Source organism: Crinia signifera, chromosome 1, assembly GCF_055691185.1.
Source record: "Crinia signifera chromosome 1, ASM5569118v1, whole genome shotgun sequence".
In the NCBI taxonomy this organism is placed as follows: Eukaryota; Metazoa; Chordata; class Amphibia; order Anura; family Myobatrachidae; genus Crinia; species Crinia signifera.
Window position 1 is genome coordinate 279,569,704 of NC_139217.1, and position 12,038 is coordinate 279,581,741.

At 46.3% G+C, this 12,038-nt stretch overlaps 1 protein-coding gene across 4 annotated transcripts in view; it reads right to left on the bottom strand.

Annotated features, from left to right (window-relative positions):
• SLC24A2 (solute carrier family 24 member 2) overlaps positions 1 to 12,038 on the bottom strand; it is a 219,351-nt gene that overhangs the window by 67,694 nt on the left and 139,619 nt on the right. The gene's annotated exons all lie outside the window — the stretch shown is intronic.

Genomic DNA, 12,038 nt, shown 5'->3' on the forward strand with positions numbered 1-12,038 from the left:
CTGTCAATGGACTTCATTTGCGAACTACCTCCCTCAAAAGGTCATACCGCTATCTGGGTAGTGGTCGACCGATTCTCGAAAATGGTCCATTTTTTCCCACTAAAAGGTCTCCCCTCTGCTCCAGTACTGGCTCAGCTATTCATCTCAACCATTTTTAAACTTCACGGACTGCCCAAAGAGATTGTATCCGACCGCGGAGTACAGTTCGTTGCAAAGTTCTGGAGAGCTCTCTGTGCCGCGGTACAGGTCAAACTCAAGTTTTCCACTGCCTTTCATCCCCAGACCAACGGCCAGACAGAACGGGTGAATCAAGACTTGGAGGCCTTTATCCGACTGTTTGTCTCGTCTTCCCAAGATGACTGGGTGGATCTTCTCCCGTGGGCAGAATATATGCATAACAACTCCTATCACTCTTCCTCCGGAACCACCCCCTTCTTTACAGTATTCGGCAAACATCCACGATCTCCGGATTTCTCAGAATTATCCTCTTCCGAAGTTCCTGCAGCAACCACTTCATTACAACGCTTTGCTAAAATCTGGTCGGATGTCCACACCGCTCTTCTTAAATCTTCCGCCCGATACAAGAGGATGGCAGACAGGAAAAGAAGGGCAGCGCCCAAATTGAAAGTCGGAGACCGGGTATGGCTGTCTACCCGCCATATACGCCTCCGTCTGCCCTCTATGAAGCTGGCTCCCCGGTTCATTGGGCCATACCCTATCATCCAAGTCATTAATCCTGTCGCTTATAGACTTCAACTTCCTCCTTCCCTAAGGATTTCGAATTCCTTCCATGTGTCCCTCCTCAAGCCTTTAAGGTTGAACTCTTATCAAAAGAAGATTCCCAAACCGCCCAAGATTAACTCCGAAAGTGGGGCTGAATTCGAGGTAAGACGCATTATAGACTCTCGTTGCCGCAATTCTCGTACCCAGTATCTGGTGGAATGGGTTGGGTTTGGTCCCGAAGAGAACTCTTGGGTGGATTCCATTGATTTGCACGCTCCAAAACTGGTAAAGCAATTTCTCCAGAGAAATCCGCACAAGGCCCATAGGCGCCCTGGGGTCACCCTGAAAAGGGGGGGTACTGTCACACGTAGCCGTGACGGAGCGCGGCGGGTACAGTACTCACCCGTCCGCGCCCGCCGCCGGCTAGCGCGTGCAGGCTCCGGTCTGCGGTGTGTGGGTAGCGGCAGCTCTGGGTAGGGATGGCAGCAGTAGTGGTGCCGGGAGGCCGGCGTCGCCATCTTGGTTGAGGGCAGGAGACAGATTGGCCCAGAGTGGAGGTTCCCTCCTCATCCTGTGCTGACAGCCAATGGCAGCCATCCCCTGGGGATATAGGGGATCTGCCTAGGCTGTTCAGTGTCAGTGCAATGAGTCTTTGGAGTCATTCACAACTCCTAGCTGATTCCCGGATCCTGGCTCTTTCTCTCCTGACTCTGGTGCCTTGCTCCCTGCATCTTGCTACAAGGAAGTTTTCTCCTGACACCAATGCTGCAAGTCCTACCTAGTGCTTGTTCCTGCTTGTGTCCCAGAATTACCCTGCACAGCTTCCCGCTGTCCTCCTTCATACAACTCATTCATTCCATCATCTTTCAGTCATCCGGATCCATTTCTTCTGTCATCAAATCAACCTCCTTCCGGATCCTCATCTATGTACTCTGGCTCACCAAGTATACGTTTCCAGATTTCCCTGCCCGTTATTAGTATTGTGCTGGACTCTATTTAATTTATTCCAACTGTCACTTAAAGAAGTATTTGAGTGAAGTTTATCATTTATGAAATCCGTTATTAAACCTGCACGTTTCAATCCTACTCCTCCTGGTCCGTCTCCGGTTCCTGTGCACCACACGACTCCATCCAGCCCTTTAGCCGTGACACTTGGTAGTACCCTTGAATATCCGGCAACCCAATACCCCCTGCATTTTTTTGTCTCTGAAGTAGGGAAAGGCCCACTCGTGGTCTCTTATTTCCCCAGACAAAATCCCGGAAGAGGGAATGAATCTCTTTAAACCATCGAGGCGGAATTTTAATAGGGAGGGTCTGTAGGAGGTACAATATTTTCGGAAGTGAGTTCATTTTAAGAATCCCTACTCTGCCAAACCAGGAAAAGGGTCGAGATTTCCAGGATTGGTGGTCCGCGCGAAGTTTGTGTAGGAGTGGGGTGAAATTAAGGTCGAACAGTCTAGTGGGATCACTGGAGATGTTTACTCCCAGGTATTTGAGGTGGGATGTGTGCCATGTAAAGGGAAATGAGTTTTTGAGGTTTGTCACAGTAGTCGGAGAAGCGGAGACGTTCATAGCTGCCGACTTAGTAAAATTTATTTTAAAATTAGAGAGGGTGCTGAAACCCTGAAACTCGGACATTAAGTTGGGGAGGGAGGTCGTGGGATTAGTAATTGTAGCAAGTAGATCGTCCGCAAAGAGCGCTAGCTTATATTCTTGTCCAGCTATTGTAATCCCGCTAATGTTTTGGTTTCCCCTGATAGCTCTGGCCAGGGCTTCGATGCACAGAACGAAAATTAGGGGGGAGAGTGGGCACCCCTGTCTGGTCCCATTGCTGATAGTGAACGAGTTAGACAGCGTGCCATTGATCCGTATTCTAGCGGAAGGGGAGGTATATAGGGCTAAGATACGTTGTAGACATATCGGTCCCAGCCCTAGGTGGTCCAACACCCCCTTCATGAAGCCCCAGTCAATTCTATCAAATGCCTTCTCGGCGTCGGTTGACAGAAGGATTCCAGGGGTTTTGGTGGTTGTAAGGTGGTGTATAAGGGCAATTATTTTGGAGGTATTATCCTTGGCTTCACGGCCTGGGACGAAGCCTACCTGATCGTTGTGGATAATGGTTGGCAGAAGATGTTTTAGTCTGTTTGCAAGTAATTTGGCATATAAGTTCACATCTATATTAAGGAGCGAGATGGGGCGGTAGCTAGGGCATAGGGATGGGTATTTGCCCTCTTTAGGGATTACGGTAATGTGGGCTTCTAATGATTGGAGGGGGAAGGGATGAGTCGCACTTACTGTGTTACAAGCCCGCAGTAACAAAGGTAGAAGTTTGTCCTTAAAGGCTTTATAGTAGGAGATGGTAAATCCATCCGGGCCAGGGCTTTTACCTGAGGGGGTTGTCTTAAATCGCCTCGGTCAACTCCAACTCTGTAAAGGGTCTCTCGAGGTCGTTTTTAAGCTCATCGGTTAAGGTAGGGAAGCCGATTTTCGTAAGGTAGTATCTAATATGTCATTGTTGTTCCTCGAGTTGGTCGGGGGTCTTTGGAGGGTTTAAGTTGTATAGGGATGAGTAATATGAGCAGAAGGTAGCTGCAATGGAGTCCGTGTCGTGTAGTGTTTGGGCTCGAGTGTTTTTAATAGAGGGGATGAAAGAGAGGGACCTTTGGGTGCGGAGTGCCTTAGCAAGCATTTTGCCCGGTTTATTCCCCCATCGGTAATATCGATTACGACATTTCCGAAATACCATTTTCACTTTGTCCAACAATAGTTTATTCAGAGCTGACCTAGCGGAGGTGAGTTCTATAAACGTGGCCGAGGAGAGGGATGCTTTATGGGTAGTTTCTAGAACTTGGATTTTCTGAAGGAGGTCATCGATTTTTTTTCTGTTTCTGTTTTTTAATAAATGACCCTAACTGAATACATTTTCCCCTCATAACACACTTGTGTGCTTCCCAGATCACCATGTCAGAGACATCAGGGGTGACATTATGTTCCACATAGGTGTCCAAGGTTTCCTCCAATTGGGATTTGTAGGTCGGATCTGAAAGTAAGGTTTCGTTAAAGCGCCAGGATCGTTGTCTAGGGGCCATATCTAAGGAGATGTCTATATAAACAGGGGCATGGTCAGACCAGGTTATGGAGCCAATAGAAGTGTCTCGAACCAAGTGGAGGCAGTTATGGTTCAGGAGGAAATAATCTAGTCTAGAGTAAGATTTGTGGGGTGGTGAGTAGTAGGTGAAGTCCCGTTCGGTAGGGTGATGGATTCGCCAAACATCTGATAGTTGATGGGTGTGAAAGAGACGCTTCACCTCCCTGGTTTGTGAACTCGGAGGGGAGTTAGGGGATGGCTTTACATCTTGGAGAGGGTCTAGGGCCCAGTTGAAATCACCCCCTATCACCAGGATCCCTTGCTTAAGTGAGTCAACCCTTTCTAGAACCTTCCTGAGGAAAGTCATTTGTCCCTGATTAGGCGCGTAGATGTTAACAATTGTGAACTTTGTATTATATATGGTGCCTGTTAGAAGTAGACAGCGACCCTCCTCTAGTATGTGTGTTTGTACGTCAGAGATTGGTACATGTCGGGCAAATAGGATGGCAATGCGGGTAATTGCAGTAGTGTGCGGTGGGGAAGTAGTGGTTACTTAGTCGGGGAGTTGGGTCGTTCTGGGGAAAGTGCGTTTCCTGGACTAAGACGATATCTGCCCTTTCTTTATGAAGGAAATGTAGTGCCTGTGTTCTTTTTTCCGGGATGTTTAAACCCCTGGCGTTGATGGATATGATACGTAGGGATGAGGTCATTTGGTAGTTATAAGGTGAGAAGATAATGGGTAAGAATCGGATCGGGTAGGAGGGACGGGGAGGGAGAGTGGTGAGGTTGGGCAGGGAGTTGGTGGTGAGGGAGGGAGAAGAGTCATAGTGGTAGGGCAAAAAACATAGAATAAAATATAACACAATGCGTAGTAAAACTGTGAACATCTGGTATGAGCATCAAAAACATAGCCGCGTCCGGACAGTGAAGAGGCCATAGTGGTGACCATGTCACGGAGGGTTGTACGAATAGCGGTGGGGGGAACTAGGGGGCCGTGCCCCAACAATACTAACTGAAGTGTTCTAAATTACTAAATGTAAAGGTGTAGATGGATACTTGGTTCACTAAGTAACTAGGAGAAAAACAGACCTATTGTATGACCATAGGTCACAAGAAATACTAAACAAAAGATATTAAGAGGGTATTAAGTAACGGTACGGTAATTCTGAAGTGGCGACAGTGTATACAGAAACAGGATTAGTGTTCAGTGTCTAAAGTTACTGCTCGTCGTCTCATCAGGTGTGTTCTTGGGAGCGAGAGGCAGGGGGTCCTCTGGATCTCTTCGAGGTGTTGGCTTGTTGCCATCTCTCCCTTTTGGAGTTATGGGGAGAAGGGGCGTTTGGCAAGTGGAAGGCCTGCCAATCAGGTAGGGAGAGTTCGCCTAGACCCAAGTTGGAGCAGAAGTCATGAAGGTCTGCTGGAGAGCGTAGGGTGAATTGACGTCCCCCTGAAGATACCTGTAGGGAGAAGGGGAAGCCCCATTTGTACTTATAGTTTGACTTGCGGAGGGCATCTGTGAGTGGTTTTATCAGTCTTCTTTGCTGGAGTGTGCGCCATGAAAGGTCTTGGAAGATCTGAACACTAGTCCCCTCAAATTCGATGGCCTCTAGGTCACGTACTTTCCGTAGCAATTCCTCTTTCTGGGAGTAATAGTGGAGGCGACAGATTACATCCCTAGGCTGCTCAGAAGCTTGCCCTTTAGGTTTGAGAGCTCTGTGGGCACGGTCAAAGTCAATGGGGGTTTCGGGATCGGTACCCAAGATTTCGCCAAACATTTTGTTGAGGGCATCAATTATACCGGAAGGGGGCACAGATTCTGGGAGGCCCCTCACTCGCACATTATTTCTGCGACCCCGGTTGTCCAGATCTTCCAGCTTCTCCTGTAGGATTCTCATGTCGGTTGCCTGTTGGAAAAGGGTCTCTTTGATTGAGGTTATTTGGTCGGAGTCGTTTTCACGTTCCACCTCTAGAGCTTCAACTCTCGTCCCTAGGAGGGTGACATCGGCCTGTACCGCTGTGATCTGGGTTTGGAATGAATCTTGAAGGCTTGTTTCAAGTGCCTGTAAGTCTTGCTTGGAGGGGAGCGTTCGGACATGTGAGAGGACTTCTCCGATTTCACCCCGCAGTTGTGCCAGTTGAGATTGAAGATCCATTGTGCGTGGAGACGATGGTATTTCGTTGGTATTGGTGTCAGTGTTCTCAGATGGAGGGGGGGAGGAACGATCTGTGGTTTGAGAGGCGGAGAGATAGGACCGGAGTGATGTTTGTGAAGTGGTATTCTTGGAGCCGGTGTCTTGCGTCTTCGTGCTCCTCCTGGTTTTGCCCATTAGATGTTGGCGTATCTTCCAGATCAGGTCATCTAATCAGTTAGAACCAAAGGTCAGTCAGCAAGTGGGGGTCACATTCCCCTAAATCGTGGGCCTGGGTTAGTATTCCATCTCTGGGGGAGGTGGCTCACATGGTGATGTAGTCGTATGGAGTAGGGAGCACGCGTCTTAGGGTAGAAGACTGTAGAATTTGTCCCGTTGTGACTAGATTTGTCAATTGGGTGTCTGGCACTTTACAGGGATTGTAGCAGTGTAGTTATTTATTTGAGCCACCGGGTGGAGCTCCAGGCTCATTTATCACCAAGTTGAGCAGTATAGTGAGTGTTTCCCCACATTTGGGTGGAATAAGGCAGTAAGTCTGTAGTCTAGGTAATAGACAGTATTGGGCAAATAGCATAGGTTGAGGATAAAGGTGTATAGCTGGTCCTTGGTTTTTGATACAGATCAACTGTATTACCGGAGGAGGGGGTCTAATCAGAGAGCTGGTGAGCTCTGGAAGATCTTCAGATAGTGTATAGTTGGTAGGATCATAAGGGTTTCTGTACCCATAGGGAAGAGGGTGCTGTAGCAGGGGTGATGCTGCCCAGGTCCCCTAGGCAGGGGGCCTGAGTGGGCAGTGTTCGAGTTGGTGCCTCTACCAAGATGGCCGCCGTCTCTTTACTGAGGTATTTATGCCCTGTATAGGGTGGCGTGTGGGCTATATGTAGTTGCCCCCTGGTCCCAGCATATTAAGGGCGAACAGGGGGGACATTAGGGGTGAGCGTCTGCCCCACCGGGTGCTTTTAGGAGGCGTCGACCTGTCGCGTGGGTACTCCAAGATGGACGCCACGTGCAGGAATCAGTGTGGGGGAGAGAGGTGTCCTCGCGCCTTCCCGAGCCTCCTAGCCCAAGGCGTCGGGGGTGGTCAGCTGCGGGTAAGGCAGGGGATATGTGGGCAGTGTCTGCAGGGATCCGGCAGTATCAGCGTGCCGCTCGGGGTCGTAGCGGGGGTCGTGGAGCTCAGCCGCCGGATCGCCCTGTACTTTAGGCCACGGTGGGGAGTGGAGAGAGGGCTGCAACCTGCAGGGAGGGATTTCTCCCCCCCCCGGCTCTGCAGCGCGACTCACCAGGGGACGGGTGGCTCAGCTCGGGTAGTGGTTGTCGACGGAGCTCCGCAGGTAGGCTTGTGGGCATCTGGGAACCCCTCTATATGTGGTGTGGGTGCCGGAGCTCAGTCAGCGTGCGTCTTCCTCCATGAACGGCCAGGCCACGCCCCTCGCGCTGTGACTTTTTATATATATATATATATATATATCAAGGGGGTGGGACGACACTCTCTAGAGAAATCCATTAATGCTGGGGTGCACACTATGGGGTGCACCCCAGCACGTGCAACGCATCGTGTTGCTGCATCTTGGACACCGTGGACCTTATTCTAGTTCACTCTTTCTGACAAAATCCTTCTTAGATGGACAAAACCATGTGCACTGCAGGGGGGCAGATGTAAAATGTGCAGAGAGAATTAGATTTGGGTGAGTTATTTTGTTTCTGTGCAGGGTAAATACTGGCTGCTTTATTTTTACACTGCAATATAAATCTCACTTTGAAGTAAAACCCCACCCAAATCTAATTCTCTCTGCACAAGTAACATCTGCCCCACCTGCAGTGCACATGGTTTTGTCCATCTAAGAAGGATTTTGTCAGAAAGAGTGAACTAGAATAACCCCCCGTATGGTGTTTATTTATTCGATGTATTACAGATGGCTGTCAAACAAGTCTTGATAAAGGCCCTAATTCGGGTAGAAACGTTGACCAAAGTGATGGCAGCGTAATCAAATGAAATGAAATAAAGCAACTATTTAAACTTCAGTCTGGCAAGTGACCTCCTTCTGTACCCACGTATATATATACAAAATTTAACAAAATGGCTAATTTCCTATTTGGGAAAATATATTAATTACCTATGAGCAGTTCTTTGCAATCATTTACAATGCAAAATCTTTGTAAGTTATCACAAGAATCTTCCTAGGTGTTAAGGTGCCCATACACTAGTAAGATTTATCTTCAGATCTGGCTGGTTGGAACAAAAACATGGTTATGGATGAGTGACAGTTTGTCAGTTTTCCAGCATTTCCAAGCAAATGGTCAACTGTCATTTGCTCTCATCCATAACCATGTTTTTGTTCCAACCAGACAGATCTGAAGATAAATCTGCGTGTGTATGGCCACCTTTACTCCTTCCAGTTCCTTATTTATCAAGGCTGCTGTGCTAGCTTTTCTTTTGACCTCATTGCACATTTCAAGACAATTAATTCTGTAATATGAGCAATCAATTCTAGGTCCCTAAATAAATCTTCCTTTTATTGCATGCTATTTTTATTATTTATGTATGTGCACTTAGTGGTACTGTAAAAGAGTTGTTCACTGACAGTTTGTGGTTTTCTTATATAATGCAAAGCTTATGTTGCTTAGTGGTTACAGTCATGGAAGTTTGGATTAAATATATTGTTAAATCAGTACTATGAGAGCAGAAAGAATGAGGTCATGTCTACTTCGCCACAGTGGGAGCAGTGTAGGAGACAATTATAATAGATTCATTGAGTGGTAACAAATTACTTGATGTATTTACCATCGGTAACTGTATCACTGGGGGCTATCTTAATGTCCCTAAAAAGCCGATGGGACGCGTAGCTTATTGGGGATTTTGTTTCACCTGGCAGGCGAAACAAAATCCCCAGTAAATGCTAGCTTTTTCGGGGATGCAAATGCGAAAACACAGAGGTTTCACTGGACTTGTGTGGATGGATTTTATTTTTAGGGGAATTTAATAGGGTTTCCCCACAAAACATATTGACAAAGCATCTTCTTAGCAGAGCAGCGGTGAATGCACATTTATGAACAGCAAGCAGAGGGACTGGGAGCATGGCCAGCAGCTCACAAAGCACTGGTCATGCCCCGATAGTGATGAAAAATTTGGGCGTGACTTGAGATCTCCTTTTTCCAGAGCATGCTGTAAGCAGCAGGAGTCCCAATTATATACTTTTAAAAGTTACGGGGTATGCATATATATAATTCGATTGCACACGTTTGAAGCTGATCCCTAGATGAGGGATTAGGATCTTCGGTAGTGGTGCTTCCATCCCTGCTTTCATAGCTATGTCGACTGAGATGCATTTTGATTGTTTAACCTCTTGCACTAAGACAGTCCCCGCTTCTTTTTCCTTGCCAAGTTCTGTTGTGCTCCATATACAGCCTTTGGCCCTCATTCATCATGGCTTGCATTTGTAAGCATTCCTTGGCAATGCAAATGCAAAGGGAGTACGCACACCCCCTTGCTGCATTTGCATTTGCACCTACATAGTCATCCGCAATTGCAAGCTGAATAACCCTGGCTTGCGAGGCTAAAAAACTGCGCCTTGCAATACAGTCCTTGCCCATGCCACTTCTGGAAAATGGGGGCAACACGCCCCCATTTCTGGCAAAGGTGTTTAAATGCGATCATGTACTGCACATGTGCACTTTCCTGATAATGAGTTTCCACTGAAACCACTGGAACTACTTCCGCTGCACCCACTGGAACTGCTTCCACTGCACCCACAGGAACTACTTCCACTGCATGCAACCCTTGCCAAGCTGAATTTTTATAATTTATGTATGTGCACTTAGACTAGATAGTGGTAAGTGTCGTTCACTGACAATTTTAGTTTTCGTATATAATGCAACGCAAATGTTGTTTAGTTGTTACAGATATGGAAGTGCAGAGAAGTTGGAGAATCGACCTTGACTTTTTTTTTTATATATATAAATGATCCCTAACTTGGACAAATGTATTGTTAAATCGGTACTATAACAACAGAAAGAATGATGTAATGTCTCCTTCGCCAAAGTGGTAGCACTTCAGAAACAGTTATAAAAGATTAATTGGGCGGTAACAAATTACTTGCAGTATTTACCGTGGGTATGACTGGGAGCTCTCTTAATGTTCCTGAAAAGCCAGTGTGAGAAGTGGCTTATTGGGGATTTTGTTTTACCTGCCCAGACAGGCGAAAAAAAATTCCTGATAAATGCTAGCTTTTCCTGGATGCAAATGCAAAAACACACTGGACTTTTTCTGTGCACACTATATTTTCTTGGGAGTCATTTGAATTGAGGGGGCGGGAACAAATTACTGCCCTACACCGGGTAAAGAAAAATACTAGTATCAACACTGACATACTGTACTGTAGTTGAGATTTGGGAATGAGTGCTATGTTTAGATATTATAAAAAGCTAATGACAACCCTGTATTCTCTTTGTTTATTTTTTGTGACAAAAATTTGATAAAACATTTTTAGTTTTTTAAATTTCCCCTAGTTCATGTCTTTTAGCTTCTTAGGACTTTAAAGAAACTCCAAGTGTGTCCTCATATACCCATAAACCTATCCTTTTTACAAATTATGTAATTAAATAGCTTGACTTAAATTTAGGGTCCTACTTGAATTTTAGATTGCTTGCACAGTTACTAATAGTATTCTAGGAATTAGTATTTTGTTGCAATGGAATTGGTATAATTAAGCAGTGGTGTGTGGTGCGATGTATTGTGTGGCTCGTTGGGCCTTGGTGTTTGCGCAGGATGCAGCAGGCTTGTGTATATATCCTCTTTAGTAAGCATCCTGCTAAACAGCTCCTGTTCAACCACATCCTGCTAAAATGCAATATGTAGACGCAACCATAGATTTAAATGAGCAGGCTCCTTCCTGCCAAACAGGTCCTTTAACCACTTGAGTGGTATACCTGTGCATACCACTAAGATGAAAGTGTGGGCCAGTGGTGCCTGCAGCTGTGCACCATTGGCGCATCACCTTACCGGACACCCCCCCCCATGGGCTGCTCTGCTCTCCCCTCCCATCACTTCCCCTCACCTCTCAGGCGATTGTATGCCAGAGCTCCCCTGCTCCTGCCGCCATTAGTACTAGTAAGCAGGCGGCAGGCTCATGGATGTTCGGCGCGGCTCGGGGGGACTCTGGATTTCGGGTGCCCAAGACCTCCCGAGCCGCTCCAAACATCCCTGAGCCTGCCACCTGTTATGATCGGTGGCTGGGGCAGCGGCAGGGCCCAGGAGCTCCGGGGTATGATCACAAGAGCAGAGATGAGGGGAATGGCAGAAGGGGGTGAGAGATGGGGGGTGCCCCACAGCTCTGAAGTGGGTTTCGGTGGGGCAGGTTGCAGGACATACCTGCCCTGGTAGGTTTGTCCTGCCCCAGCAAAACCCACCACTCAAGGGGTTAAAAGGGATCTGTCAAAATGCAATGTGTAGACACAGCCTTACAGAATGTTTCTGTTATCTCCAGAAAATGTGATTATTCTAAACACTATAGTATTTCTTTTTTTATAGCAATTCAACTAAATTTTCCTATTTTACACCAAAATGTCCATGCTATTACAGAAGTTTTTAATGCAATTTTTCTCAACTTTACAGATATATCTGTATTATACTTAAAGTGATGAGCGATGCTCTTGAGATAATGGTTTTATCTTAGGCTATCTAAGAGTGCTTTCAAAGCCACTAATACATGCACATGTAATGATGACACTCTCATCAAAAAAATGTAAATGGACATAAAATGTAAATGCACACAGATTACATCCATTACATAAATATACTACAGAGCCGAAGTTAAACGTAGTAATAATTATGCAGTACTTGAAAAGTAATATATGACAAATAATGGCTACTCTCCTATGCAATGAGTTTAAAGGCAATATTTTTGAAAAGTCACATAAAGCAAATGTAAGTTTAGCTGAACTTCTCTCGTTAGTCAATGGCCAATATATCAGAACAACACAATAAACACAACTGAGGGCAAACAACAGTAACATTGGCAGCCTTGGTGAACCATGCAAAGATGAAGAAGACCCACATAAATAAAAACGTACAAATA